This window comes from Crinia signifera, chromosome 6 (genome assembly GCF_055691185.1).
Source record: "Crinia signifera chromosome 6, ASM5569118v1, whole genome shotgun sequence".
Classification (NCBI taxonomy): Eukaryota; Metazoa; Chordata; class Amphibia; order Anura; family Myobatrachidae; genus Crinia; species Crinia signifera.
In genome coordinates this window covers 41,428,721-41,440,948 of record NC_139222.1, presented here as the reverse complement: position 1 = coordinate 41,440,948, position 12,228 = coordinate 41,428,721, and the positions used below count along the sequence as shown (strand labels likewise).

The following is a 12,228-nucleotide window of genomic DNA, read 5'->3' as shown; positions in this document are numbered from 1 at the left end:
GGCAGCAATGGTGGCAGTTGGCTGGTATGTCTCATGGTAAAATCTCATCCTCTGTCCCATTGCCATCACATCTTCCCCTAACATCTGCTCCATCCCAAATCATTACTCACCAGCCTGCAGCATAGTAATACATAGGCTCCAACTGATACTGGGGTAATTTGCTTATTATATATTTTATCTGATATTTGCCCCTTATGGTGATTGATGTTAAAATGCACCAATGAGAGGCACAGTATTAGCATATTCAGGTATTTCTATTCTATTCTATTTCAAAATATGGTGGGGTGGTGTTGTGTTTTTTGGGGGGGAGAACACTTAATAATCAGAGGGTTTCTCACACTGGTTATGATGTAACACTATGTAGGGGCAGGTCCAGATAAACAATGGGGTGGATGGAACTGCAGCTCCAGGCCCCTCATCCAAATAAGCCCATCAGCATTTGACAGGAAAAAATGTTTCCTACTACAGCAGCCTGCCAGTGTTTGTCCGGGGTCCCCCCACCCCCAGCAGTGGGCTGTGCCCCCCACTCTCCTATGACACCGGCAGACCAAACGGCATGCAAAACTCGATACTCATGGTGGTGCAGCGGAAGTCCTCACAAGCCGTCTCTGCTCCACATACGGGGTCTGAGTCTAAGGCAGAGGTTCCCAAACGCAGTCCTCAAGGCACCCCAACGGTCCAGGTTTTAGGTATATCCATGGCTCAGCACAGATGGTTAAATCAGACTGACTGAGTTACTAATTAAGTCACCTGTGGCCAAGCATGGATATACTTAATACCTGGACCGTGGGGGTTTCCTCTGGTCTGAGTCTGTTCATGGGGAATTCTCACTGCACTTCACTATAGAGCTGCACCAATAACATAATAAACCCATTTTTCTTCTGTATGCTATTCAGGTGCAGCAAATTTCCATTGGGCACCATTCAAAGCATGAGGTATCTTTTAAGATGCTTGTTTTATTAACTAAACCTTTTTTTAGGAAAAACGTAGCCCAATGCAAAATTAAATAGCAAAGTTGAAGAAAGGTGCAAATACAAGTTAAAGCAAACGACTTGCCTGATTATAGTAACCGTTGCTTTGTGGTATTATGCTTCATCTCCAACTTTATACCATTGTATATACATATATGACCGCGCCATCCCCCCCACAGCATTACTGGGAGTGTGGGAGGGGACGCGGTCACGCAGCAGCCACCTCTCCGCCATTGGTTGGTGCGGCCGCCGCGTGACCGCGTCCCCTCCTACAATCCCAGTACTGCTGTGCGTGCGGGGATGGCGCGGCTCGGGACCCTTCCGATGTCTGCCACTCACACACTGTCGCTGATGGCTGCCCGCACCGCAGTAATGTAATCTGCGGTGCCGGCGCAGCGGCCGGGCGGGGGGGGGGGGGGGGTTGGAGATCAATTCCCGGACTATATATAGTCCGGGACAGCCACCCTTCCGGACTCCGGACGCCGGTGTCAATTACCGGACTGTCCGGAGTAATCCTGGACGGGTGGTAACCCTACTAGCCGCATACGTTATTACATATGTGCTAGAATCACTGCGGCCGGCCAGCGATGTATATTACTACATCTCACCCCTAGTGAGTCCATTACAGTAGTTCCCCTTAGTAGTTGTACCCTGCCACTCAGTAGTTCCCCCTTTTGTTTTCACAAGCCCCCATAAAGTTAGGCAGCCTGTTAGTTCCCCCTTTAGTTTGTCCCCCACCTGCAGCCCCCATAGCATGCCCATGTGTATGTCCCCTCCCCTCTCTGCAGACAGTATGGACACATCCGTGCCAAGCGAAGATGACGATGGAAGCCGGGACTTATAGAGATCCGGTCTCGTGAGAATCCGATGCGGGAGGATGATGACGTTTTGGCCTTGTTTTCGGTTCGTATTATCGGTGGGATGGACGCGAACAGCTTGTGAATGCTTCAGAACAGGTAAGTTCGGGGGTGTTCGGATCTCTAGGATCTGTACGCGCTCATCTCTAATTACAGGTGCATAGTAGTTACAGACAAATAAAACCAATGGATATATACGGGTCCAGCTGTATACTCCAAGTATGTCACTTTGAGTACATTTGCACGAGGACCCCACATTATTTCTAGGACCACTGCTCCCTGCTGTATGAAATCCTCGGTCCCAGAAGTCTGTAAGAAAGTCAGAGTGGGCACATCATATACAAACAGAACAATCGGGTGCGAGAATAAAGAATATCGCTCCACTATTCAATATATATATATATAAAGAAGATTTTCAGGGCACTCCTTGAGATAATAGATAATGCTGCCCCGGTGCCTCCTCGTGTGCTCCCGCACAAACGTATAGGAAGAGACGGTAGTGGCACTCGTGGGTCTTTCAGGATAGAACAAAGCAACAGACACAAAAGTCCAGCAACGTTTCGGTTTATTACCGTTATCAAGCCTGAATATATATATACATGAATGATAAAGAATAATCTATAAAGAACATTGATAATAAGGCTGCTCCCACGGCAATGCTGGAAATTGCTTATGAACACTATATATATATTAAATACTCTGGAACCTATCAGATTAGTACAATAGTGCACCTAACAGTAACAGAGAGCGCCGCACACATCACTGTAAGAATAGCAATTTTTCACTTACAAATATTCAATTATATAAACACAATTCAATTATCTAAACACAATTCAATTATCTAAACACAATTCAATTATATAAACACAATTCAATTATCTAAACACAATTGGTGTAAAAACAATAATAATAATATAAAACATATCAGCTCCTCATAAAGGATTTCATGAGGTATATTCCTGTTATAACCAACTCCGGATTCCTAGCGCCTCTGTACATTCAGTTAGACAAGACTCTAAGTTCACATGAGGCTGTCACTGTAAATATAAGAACAGTGGCGTGGAATGAATGGTTAGGGAATTAGTCACACTTTGTGTCCACAATGGGTTTAATCCACAATTACTTTTGGGGGAAAAAAACACTTAGTGCGGCAATACCTCTTAGTTTATGTCCAATCCCAAGTTCCTGCGGTAGCCAGAGAATAATGGAGTATGGCTCCAGCTGCAACCCGCTGGGCGGTCGGCGGTCAGCTGCAACCCGCTGGGCGGTCCGCCATGGTGGTTGTCCCAGTCCATGATTGGCTGGTGGACGGGACAGTGATTACAGTGCTGCTGGGCTCCCGGACAAGCACTGAAGACGTCTGTGAGTATGTTTTCTCTCCACAGGTACCCCAGTGGATTCTACAGGACAAGGGGACCGATCCTTCATGGCAACATAGGTATGTATGGATGAATGGACTCCGTGTGTAATAAAGTTGTACTGTACATGTGTGTGTGTGTTTGTATTTATTTAACCATTTGTGCTACTGTGGGACTACATGTCCCAGCGGGCCCTTTATTGCCCCACATGCTGGGACTTGTGGTTCTCCAAGTCCCTGCATGTGGTGCAGGCTTGCTGGGACTCATAGTTCCACAGCAGTATACAATCGTTTTTCTATCTTTTTACACAAGTATAAGCTCGATGCCCACTGCCCAGGGGCATCGAGGACAGCCCGGGCTTCAGCGTGGGCAGGTAAGCTCTGGAGGGGGGACCCCTTCTTTGGGGGGTCCCCATTCCCCCAGGACCCCTGCCCACGCTGTCCTCTTCACAGCCGCCTCCCCCCGCACTGACAGCGGGGAGAACCGACTATCTCCGATGCCGCTAACAGCGCTACAGAGGCTGAGAGCGTGATTGGCCGGTGCGTCTCGGCTGAGCTATGCGTCTCCATGGAGACGCATAAGCCAAAGACGCTCTCAGCCTCTGTAGCGCTGGGACAGCGCAACAGAAGCTGTTAGCGGCATCGGAGATAGTCGGTTCTCCCTGCTGTCAGTGCGGGGGGAGCCGGCTGTGAAGAGGACAGCGCTGGACCTGGATCGGTAAGTATGTGGTTGTAAAAGTGAGGTGTGTGAATGTGTGTGTAATAAAGTTTTACTTCTCTGTGTGTGTGTTTTCTTTTAACATTCTTTTTACAGGTGGACTACAAGTCCCAGTGGGCCCATTAATGCCCCGCATGCTGGGACTTGTGGTTCTCCAAGTTCCAGCATGCGGGGGAGGTCTGCTAGTACTTGTAGTTCTCCTGTATCAAGCAATGTTATGTATGTAAGATTTAACCATATCAGGCCGGCGTCCACTGGCCACGGACGCCGGTGACAGCCCCGGGCTTCAGCCCTGGACGGGTGAAGCCTGGGGGGGGGGGACCCCTTTATGGGTGGGTCCCCACTCCTCCAGGTACCCCGTCCAAGGCTGAACAGCCACGGTGCTCATGTTTCGGCCGGGGGACCTTATATAAAAAGTGTCCCCCCGGCTGTGGCATGACACCGAGGGCTGTTGGAGCCCGGTGCTGGTTTCAAAATAAGGGGGACCCCCAGATATTTTGTCCCCCATATTTTTGGAACCAGGAACGGTCCAAGAGTCCGGGGCTGGTTTCAGAAATACGGGGGACCCCTATGCTTTTTGTCCTCCATATTTTTGGAACCAGCCCCGGCTCACTATTTTTTTGTCAAAAAACACTTTTCCACATTTTTTAACACAGGGCCATGCACAGATCTCTATGATCTGTGCAGGGTTCTGGCCAAATCGCATATCACAACCTGGTCTGATTATTTTTAGATTTTTAGACACATTTTTCAAATTCGCATCTTATTAAATATGCGAATTGTATACTTTTCAATGTGAAAACATCTGGATGCGAGTTCTGGCGAAAAAGTGCGATTTTGCGGCAAAACCGCACTTTTTGCAGATTTTCGCATCTCATTAAATATGCGACTTAGGGAAAAAGTGCGAAAACTGACGTTTTTGCGATAAAATTCGCCAAAGTCAGATTATCTCATCCCATAGAATGTCACCCAATGCGTCAGTAAGCCAGTGTTATACAGAGTAGGCTACTATAGTTGCACACAATGCGTCAGTAAGCCAGTGCTATTACAGAGTAGGCTACTATAGTTACACACAATGCATGTGTCAGTAAGCCAGTGCTATACAGGGAAGGCTACTATAGTTACACACAATGCGTCAGTAAGCCAGTGCTATTACAGAGTAGGCTACTATAGTTGCACACAATGCGTCAGTAAGCCAGTGCTATTACAGAGTAGGCTACTATAGTTACACACAATGCATGCGTCAGTAAGCCAGTGCTATACAGGGAAGGCTACTATAGTTGCACACAATGCGTCAGTAAGCCAGTGCTATACAGGGTGAGCTGCTATAATTACATGTAATTATTACTGAACAACGTCCCAATCCAAGCAGTCACCTTACTGGTCACATCCCGGGTGTTACTGTATATCGTCCCATTCCCAGCAGTCACCTCTCCGGTCACATTCCCCGGTGTTACTGTATATTGTCCCATTCCCAGCAGGCACCTCTCTGGTCACATTCCCCGGTGTTACTGTATAATATCCCCATACCCAGCAGTCACCTCTCCAGTCACATCCCCTGGTGTTACTGTATAATATCCCATTCCCAGCAGTCATCTCTTCGGTCACATACCCGGTGTTATTCTTTAACGTCCCATTCCCAGGAGTCACCTCTCTGGTCACATCCCCCTGTGTTACTGTATAATGTCCCATTCCCAGCAGTCACTTCTCCGGTCACATCCCCCTGTGTTACTGTATAATGTCCCATTCCCAGTAGTCACCTCTCTGGTCACATCCCCCGGTGTTACAGTATAACGCCCCATTCCCAGCAGTCACCTCTCCGGTCACATCCCCAGTGTTACTGTATAAAGTCCCATTCCCAGCAATCACCTCTCTGGTCACATCCCCCTGTGTTACTGTATAATGTCCCATTCCCAGCAGTCACCTCTACGGTCACATCCACCGTTGTTACTGTATAATGTCCCATTCCCAGCAGTCACCTCTCTGGTCACATTCCCCGGTGTTACTGTATAATGCCCCATTCCCAGCAGGCACCCCTCTGGTCACATCCCCCGGTGTTACTGTAAAATGTCCCATTCCCAGCAGTCACCTCTCTGGTCACATCCCCCTGTGTTACTGTATATCGTCCCATTGCCATCAGTCACCTCTCCGGTCACATCCCCCGGTGTAACGGTATAATGTCCCATTCCCAGCAGGCACCTCTCCTGTCACATTCCCCAATGTTACTGTATAATATCCCCATTCCCAGCAGTCACCTCTCCAGTCACATCCCCTGGTGTTACTGTATAATCTCCCATTCCCAGCAGTCACCTCTCCGATCACATACCTGGTGTTATTCTTTAATGTCCCATTCCCAGCAGTCGCCTCTCCGGTCTTATCCCCAGTGTTACTGTATAACATCCAATTCCCAGCAGTCACCTCTCAGGTCACATCCCCCTGTGTTACTGTATAATGTACCATTCCCAGCAGTCACCTCTCGGGTCACATCAAACAGTGTTACTGTATAATGTCCCATTCCCAGCGATCTCCTCTCAGGTCACATCCCCCTGTGTTACTGTATATTGTCCCATTCCCAGCAATCACCTCTCTGGTCACATCCCCCGGTGTTACTGTATATTGTCCCATTCCCAGCAGTCACCTCTCTGGTCACATCCACCAGTGTTACTGTATAATGTCCCATTCCCAGCAATCACCTCTCCGGTCACATCCCATGGTGTTACTGTATATTGCCCCATTCCCAGCAGTCACCTCTCCGGTCACATCCCACGGTGTTACTGTATATTGCCCCATTCCCAGCAATCACCTCTCCGGTCACATCCCCCTGTGTTACTGTATAATGTCCCATTCCCAGCAGTCACCTATTTGGTCACATCCCTCAGTGTTTCTGTAGAACTTCTTATTCCCAGCAGACACCTCCGCGGTCACAACCTCCAGTGTTAAAATATAATGTCCCCTCACTCACCTCCCCAGTCAGGTCCCTGTGTTAGCGATAGAGATACAAGTGGTGTCACTGTGACGCTCCCAGACCCCCTCACCTCCCCAGTCAGGTCCCTCTGATAGTAATAGAGGTGAGAGTGATGTCACTGTGACACTCCCAGACCCCCTCACCTCCCCAGTCAGGTCCCTCTGATAGTAATAGAGGTGAGAGTGATGTCACTGAGACACTCCCAGACCCCCTTACATCCCCAGTCAGGTCCCTGTGTTAGTAATAGAGATAAGAGTGATGTCACTAAGACACTCCCAGACCCCCTCACCTCCCCAGTCAGGTCCCCGTGTCAGTAATGGAGATAAGAGTGATGTCACTGTGACGCTCCCAGACCCCCTCACCTCCCCAGTCAGGTCCCTGTGTCAGTAATAGAGATAAGAGTGATGTCCATGTGACTTTAGCTCCCCAGTCAGCAGGCAGATGATCTCCAAGGTTATATTCTATAGCTTATTAGCGATGTGATTCTTCTCCTCCATTCCGTTCTCCATTCTCAGTAAATCAGATAATCTAGATGGAAGTCTTCTCCTATGTGTAAGTATCGCAGTTATGCGGCTTCTGGTTAGGAAATGATTCTAGCAGGTACAGTTTTCATCTATGAATGAAACGATGACATTAATAATGGCTAATGACTTAGTGCAGAGCTCACACTGATTCCTTGCCCTCAGATTAGTCCGAGACACAGTGCACAGAACATCAGAGTCTACCATGGAATCGCAAATCATCCCCGGTGTTACTGTATAATGCCCCATTCCCAGCAGGCACCCCTCTGGTCACATCCCCCGGTGTTACTGTAAAATGTCCCATTCCCAGCAGTCACCTCTCTGGTCACATCCCCCTGTGTTACTGTATATCGTCCCATTCCCATCAGTCACCTCTCCGGTCACATCCCCCAATGTTACTGTATAATGTCCCATTCCCAGCAGTCACCTCTCCGGTCACATCCCCCAGTGTTACAGTATAATGTCCCATTCCCAGCAGTCACCTCTCTGGTCACATCTCCCTGTGTTACTGTATAATATCCCCATTCCCAGCAGTCACCTCTCCAGTCACATCCCCTGGTGTTACTGTATAATCTCCCATTCCCAGCAATCACCTCTCCGATCACATACCTGGTGTTATTCTTTAATGTCCCATTCCCAGCAGTCGCCTCTCCGGTCACATACCCAGTGTTACTGTATAACATCCCATTCCCCGCAGTCACCTCTCCGGTCACATCCCCCTGTGTTACTGTATAATGTCCCATTCCCAGCAGGCACCTCTCCTGTCACATTCCCCAATGTTACTGTATAATGTCCCATTCCCAGCAGGCACCTCTCCAGTCACATCCCCCAGTGTTACAGTATAATGTCCCATTCCCAGCAGTCACCTCTCCGGTCACATCCCCCAGTGTTACAGTATAATGTCCCATTCCCAGCAGTCACCTCTCTGGTCACATCTCCCTGTGTTACTGTATAATATCCCCATTCCCAGCAGTCACCTCTCCAGTCACATCCCCTGGTGTTACTGTATAATCTCCCATTCCCAGCAGTCACCTCTCCGATCACATACCTGGTGTTATTCTTTAATGTCCCATTCCCAGCAGTCGCCTCTCCGGTCACATCCCCAGTGTTACTGTATAACATCCCATTCCCCGCAGTCACCTCTCCGGTCACATCCCCCTGTGTTACTGTATAATGTCCCATTCCCAGCAGTCACCTCTACGGTCACATCAAACAGTGTTACTGTATAATGTCCCATTCCCAGCGATCTCCTCTCAGGTCACATCCCCCTGTGTTACTGTATATTGTCCCATTCCCAGCAATCACCTCTCCGGTCACATCCCCCGGTGTTACTGTATATTGTCCCATTCCCAGCAGTCACCTCTCCGGTCACACCCACCAGTGTTACTGTATAATGTCCCATTCCCAGTAATCACCTCTCTGGTCACATCCCTCAGTGTTACTGTATAACATCCCATTCCCAGCAGTCACTTCCCCAGTCACCTCCCCTGTGTTACTGTATAATGTCCCATTCCCAGCAGTCACCTCCCTGGTCACATCCCCCGGTGTTACAGTATAACGTCCCATTCCCAGCAGTCACCTCTCTGGTCACATCCCCCGGTGTTACTGTATAATGTCCCATTCCCAGCAGTCACCTATTTGGTCACATCCCTCAGTGTTACTGTAGAACTTCTTATTCCCAGCAGACACCTCCGCGGTCACATCCTCCAGTGTTAAAATATAACGTCCCCTTACTCACCTCCCCAGTCAGGTCCCTGTGTTAGCGATAGAGATACAAGTGGTGTCACTGTGACGCTCCCAGACCCCCTCACCTCCCCAGTCAGGTCCCTCTGATAGTAATAGAGGTGAGAGTGATGTCACTGTGACACTCCCAGACCCCCTCACCTCCCCAGTCAGGTCCCTGTGTTAGTAATGGAGATAAGAGTGGTGTCACTGTGACGCTCCCAGACCCCCTCATCTCCCCAGTCAGGTCCCTCTGATAGTAATAGAGATAAGAGTGATGTCACTGTGACGCTCCCAGACCCCCTCATCTCCCCAGTCAGGTCCCTCTGATAGTAATAGAGATAAGAGTGATGTCACTGTGACGCTCCCAGACCCCCTCACCTCCCCAGTCAGGTCCCCGTGTCAGTAATGGAGATAAGAGTGATGTCACTGTGACGCTCCCAGACCCACTCACCTCCCCAGTCAGGTCCCCGTGTCAGTAATAGAGATAAGAGTGATGTCCATGTGACTTTACCTCCCCAGTCAGCAGGCAGATGATCTCCAAGGTTATATTCAATAGCTTATTAGCGATGTGATTCTTCTCCTGCATTCCGTTCTCCATTCTCAGTAAATCAGATAATCTAGATGGAAGTCTTCTCCTATGTGTAAGTATCGCAGTTATGCGGCTTCTGGTTAGGAAACGATTCTAGCAGGTACAGTTTTCATCTATGAATGAAACGATGACATTAATAGTGGCTAATGACTTAGTGCAGAGCTCACACTGTGATTCCTTGCCCTCAGATTAGTCCGAGACACAGTGCACAGAACATCAGAGTCTACGATGGAATCGCAAATCATCCCGAATCCCCACTTTGCACAGGGATAGAGACTGCGCGTGCGGCTGGATATGGGCTCTCTTATATGTCTGTTATGGGTGTAACCCAGGACAGTGCCAACCTGGGTATCAACCCTTACCCTATATACAGATACCCAGCTGGCATTGACACCAAAAACAAACAAAACCATACCCCTTTCGCATCGCACCTTAAACCCGAATTATTGCAGGGTTGATGTTATGAGGTGCGGTGTGAAAGCTCCCAACCAAATAACCCAGGTCGACCAACTCGGCCATTCGACCCGGTTATTAGAAGGGTTGCTACGCCCGATGGGGGTTATTCAGACCTGATCGCTCCGGTCAGTTTTAGCAGCACCTTATGACTATACTGCTATTAGTTATAGCGACAGAGTGTAATCCCACCCCGTGCCAACCTGCGAATGGTTTGCGCTTAGGGATAACAATCCCTGGGCATTTTTCTAATCCGGAGATATGGGATTGTAAAATGCTCAATCCCAGGATTGGTTTACTTAATATAACAAATGCCGGGCGGGTGGGCGCTGCGGCCCTGCGCAGCCTGACCTCTGACTACATCACGCTGCGCAGAGCCAGGGACGGGAGAAGCCGGGCAGCATTTGAGTGGGTGCACAGCCCAATCTAGAAATCCGGCCAATGTTGGGGCCCAATCCCAGGATCCCGCTGTTCCTGGGATTGGCCACTCTACCTGCGAATAGCTAAATCCATTCGCAACTCACTCACCACTGAATGATTTTCCCAGTGTGTGCAGCCTGTGCCAAGCCCAGAACTTACTCGGTGGCTGCAATCGAGGCCAGAGGGGATGTCACACGCCTTCCCAGACACGTTCAGAAAACGGACGGGTCATACCCCCAAACACTGGGTCCCTGTCAATCATCTTGCTTATGGAAACTGATTATAAAAAAAAAAAAAAAGAGACGCTGTATTTCATCAGTGGATGGCCTGAGCACTAGGACCTATATGCATGCGCAGACATTCCTTAATCGCCCGGCCTCCACATTTTTAGTCTTGCAATCAGGAGTGAATTACCCCCTACATGGCTGACTATGCGCACTCCCAAACATAGTCAGCAACATCCTCTGTCGGCCGTGCTTGAGGACATCGTTAGCAAGATCAATGCTGTGGAATGCAGAGAGGAGGAAATCTGGCCAGTAATGCGAAAGAGAAGTTGGCCTCAGCAACCAATGAGCTGCATATTGTCACATTATGGACAGTGCTAGATAAATGTGACGTCCCATGCACACGTTAGGATTTAAATAATAATAATAATAATATCGCTCACAAGGGCTTGTGTACACTCAATATCGTTATCGACCACCCCCGTAGGCTGAACATGCAGTCCGATATTGGCTACATAACCAAATGACCTGCACGTTCACCGGGTCCTGGTAACATTGCAGTAAAAGCAACATGGACGCACACTCAGCCCTTCTTCATGCAGGCCGAGGGGTAGGAGCCTCTAAAAGCGCTACAGAGTTACTCATTTTTCAACGAGTGATAACAATCGTCGTGACTGATAACACTTGTTGCGTATGATAATTGGTACACCAGCCAATCCACCCCTAACAGTCATTTTTTTTACAAATGACAGGGGCTGAAAACATGGCGGTTGGGGCGGATTGGTTGGAGCACTATTTATCATATGCAACATGTGTTATCATTCACAGCGAGTTTTATCACTCCTTGATAAATTAGGACCTTTGCATGCTTATATTAACACCTTCAATTCCACTCAAGTTTAAGTCCCGCTATAGTCACCCTCCCACACGTATGCCAATGTAATAATAGATAAGGGATCACCACCTTCATTACTGCGGATAAGATACCACAAACTAGGAAGACCCAATTATTGCGAGACACCAAGATCAAACCATAGTCTGCCAAAAGGAGGTGGGTAAGTTCAGGAAGAACCCGATTGGTCGATGGGAGCCAGTCCAAAATGCCAAAAACATCTCATCCACAGTGTGTAATTGTGTGTGTGTGTGTATATATATATATATATATATATATATATATATATATTATATATATAATTGTGAAATACCTGCATTACTCTTGCACTTTAGATAGATCACTAATAAAACAACCTGCAATATGACACACGTACCTATTAATATATGGGGAAATATCAGGAAGGAGGGCCACAAGCACCCGGGATTAGGGGGTACTCACCGCCACTGCATCACAAGTCTCTCTGGATTCGCTACACAGCACGCCCGGGATGCTGCGCTCCGCAGTTGCGGTGTAATGGCTGTGGCTGCTCCCAG

The 12,228-nt window shown here is 48.5% G+C and overlaps 1 long non-coding RNA gene across 1 annotated transcript; it reads right to left on the bottom strand.

Annotated features, from left to right (window-relative positions):
* Positions 1-3,890: 3,890 nt before the first annotated feature.
* LOC146007590 (uncharacterized) lies at positions 3,891-10,895 on the bottom strand. Its single transcript, XR_014444358.1, has 3 exons — positions 10,736-10,895; positions 9,626-9,816; positions 3,891-7,481 (listed from the first exon to the last, which is right to left on the bottom strand). It is a non-coding gene; the product is annotated as an uncharacterized LOC146007590 (long non-coding RNA).
* Positions 10,896-12,228: the final 1,333 nt, after the last annotated feature.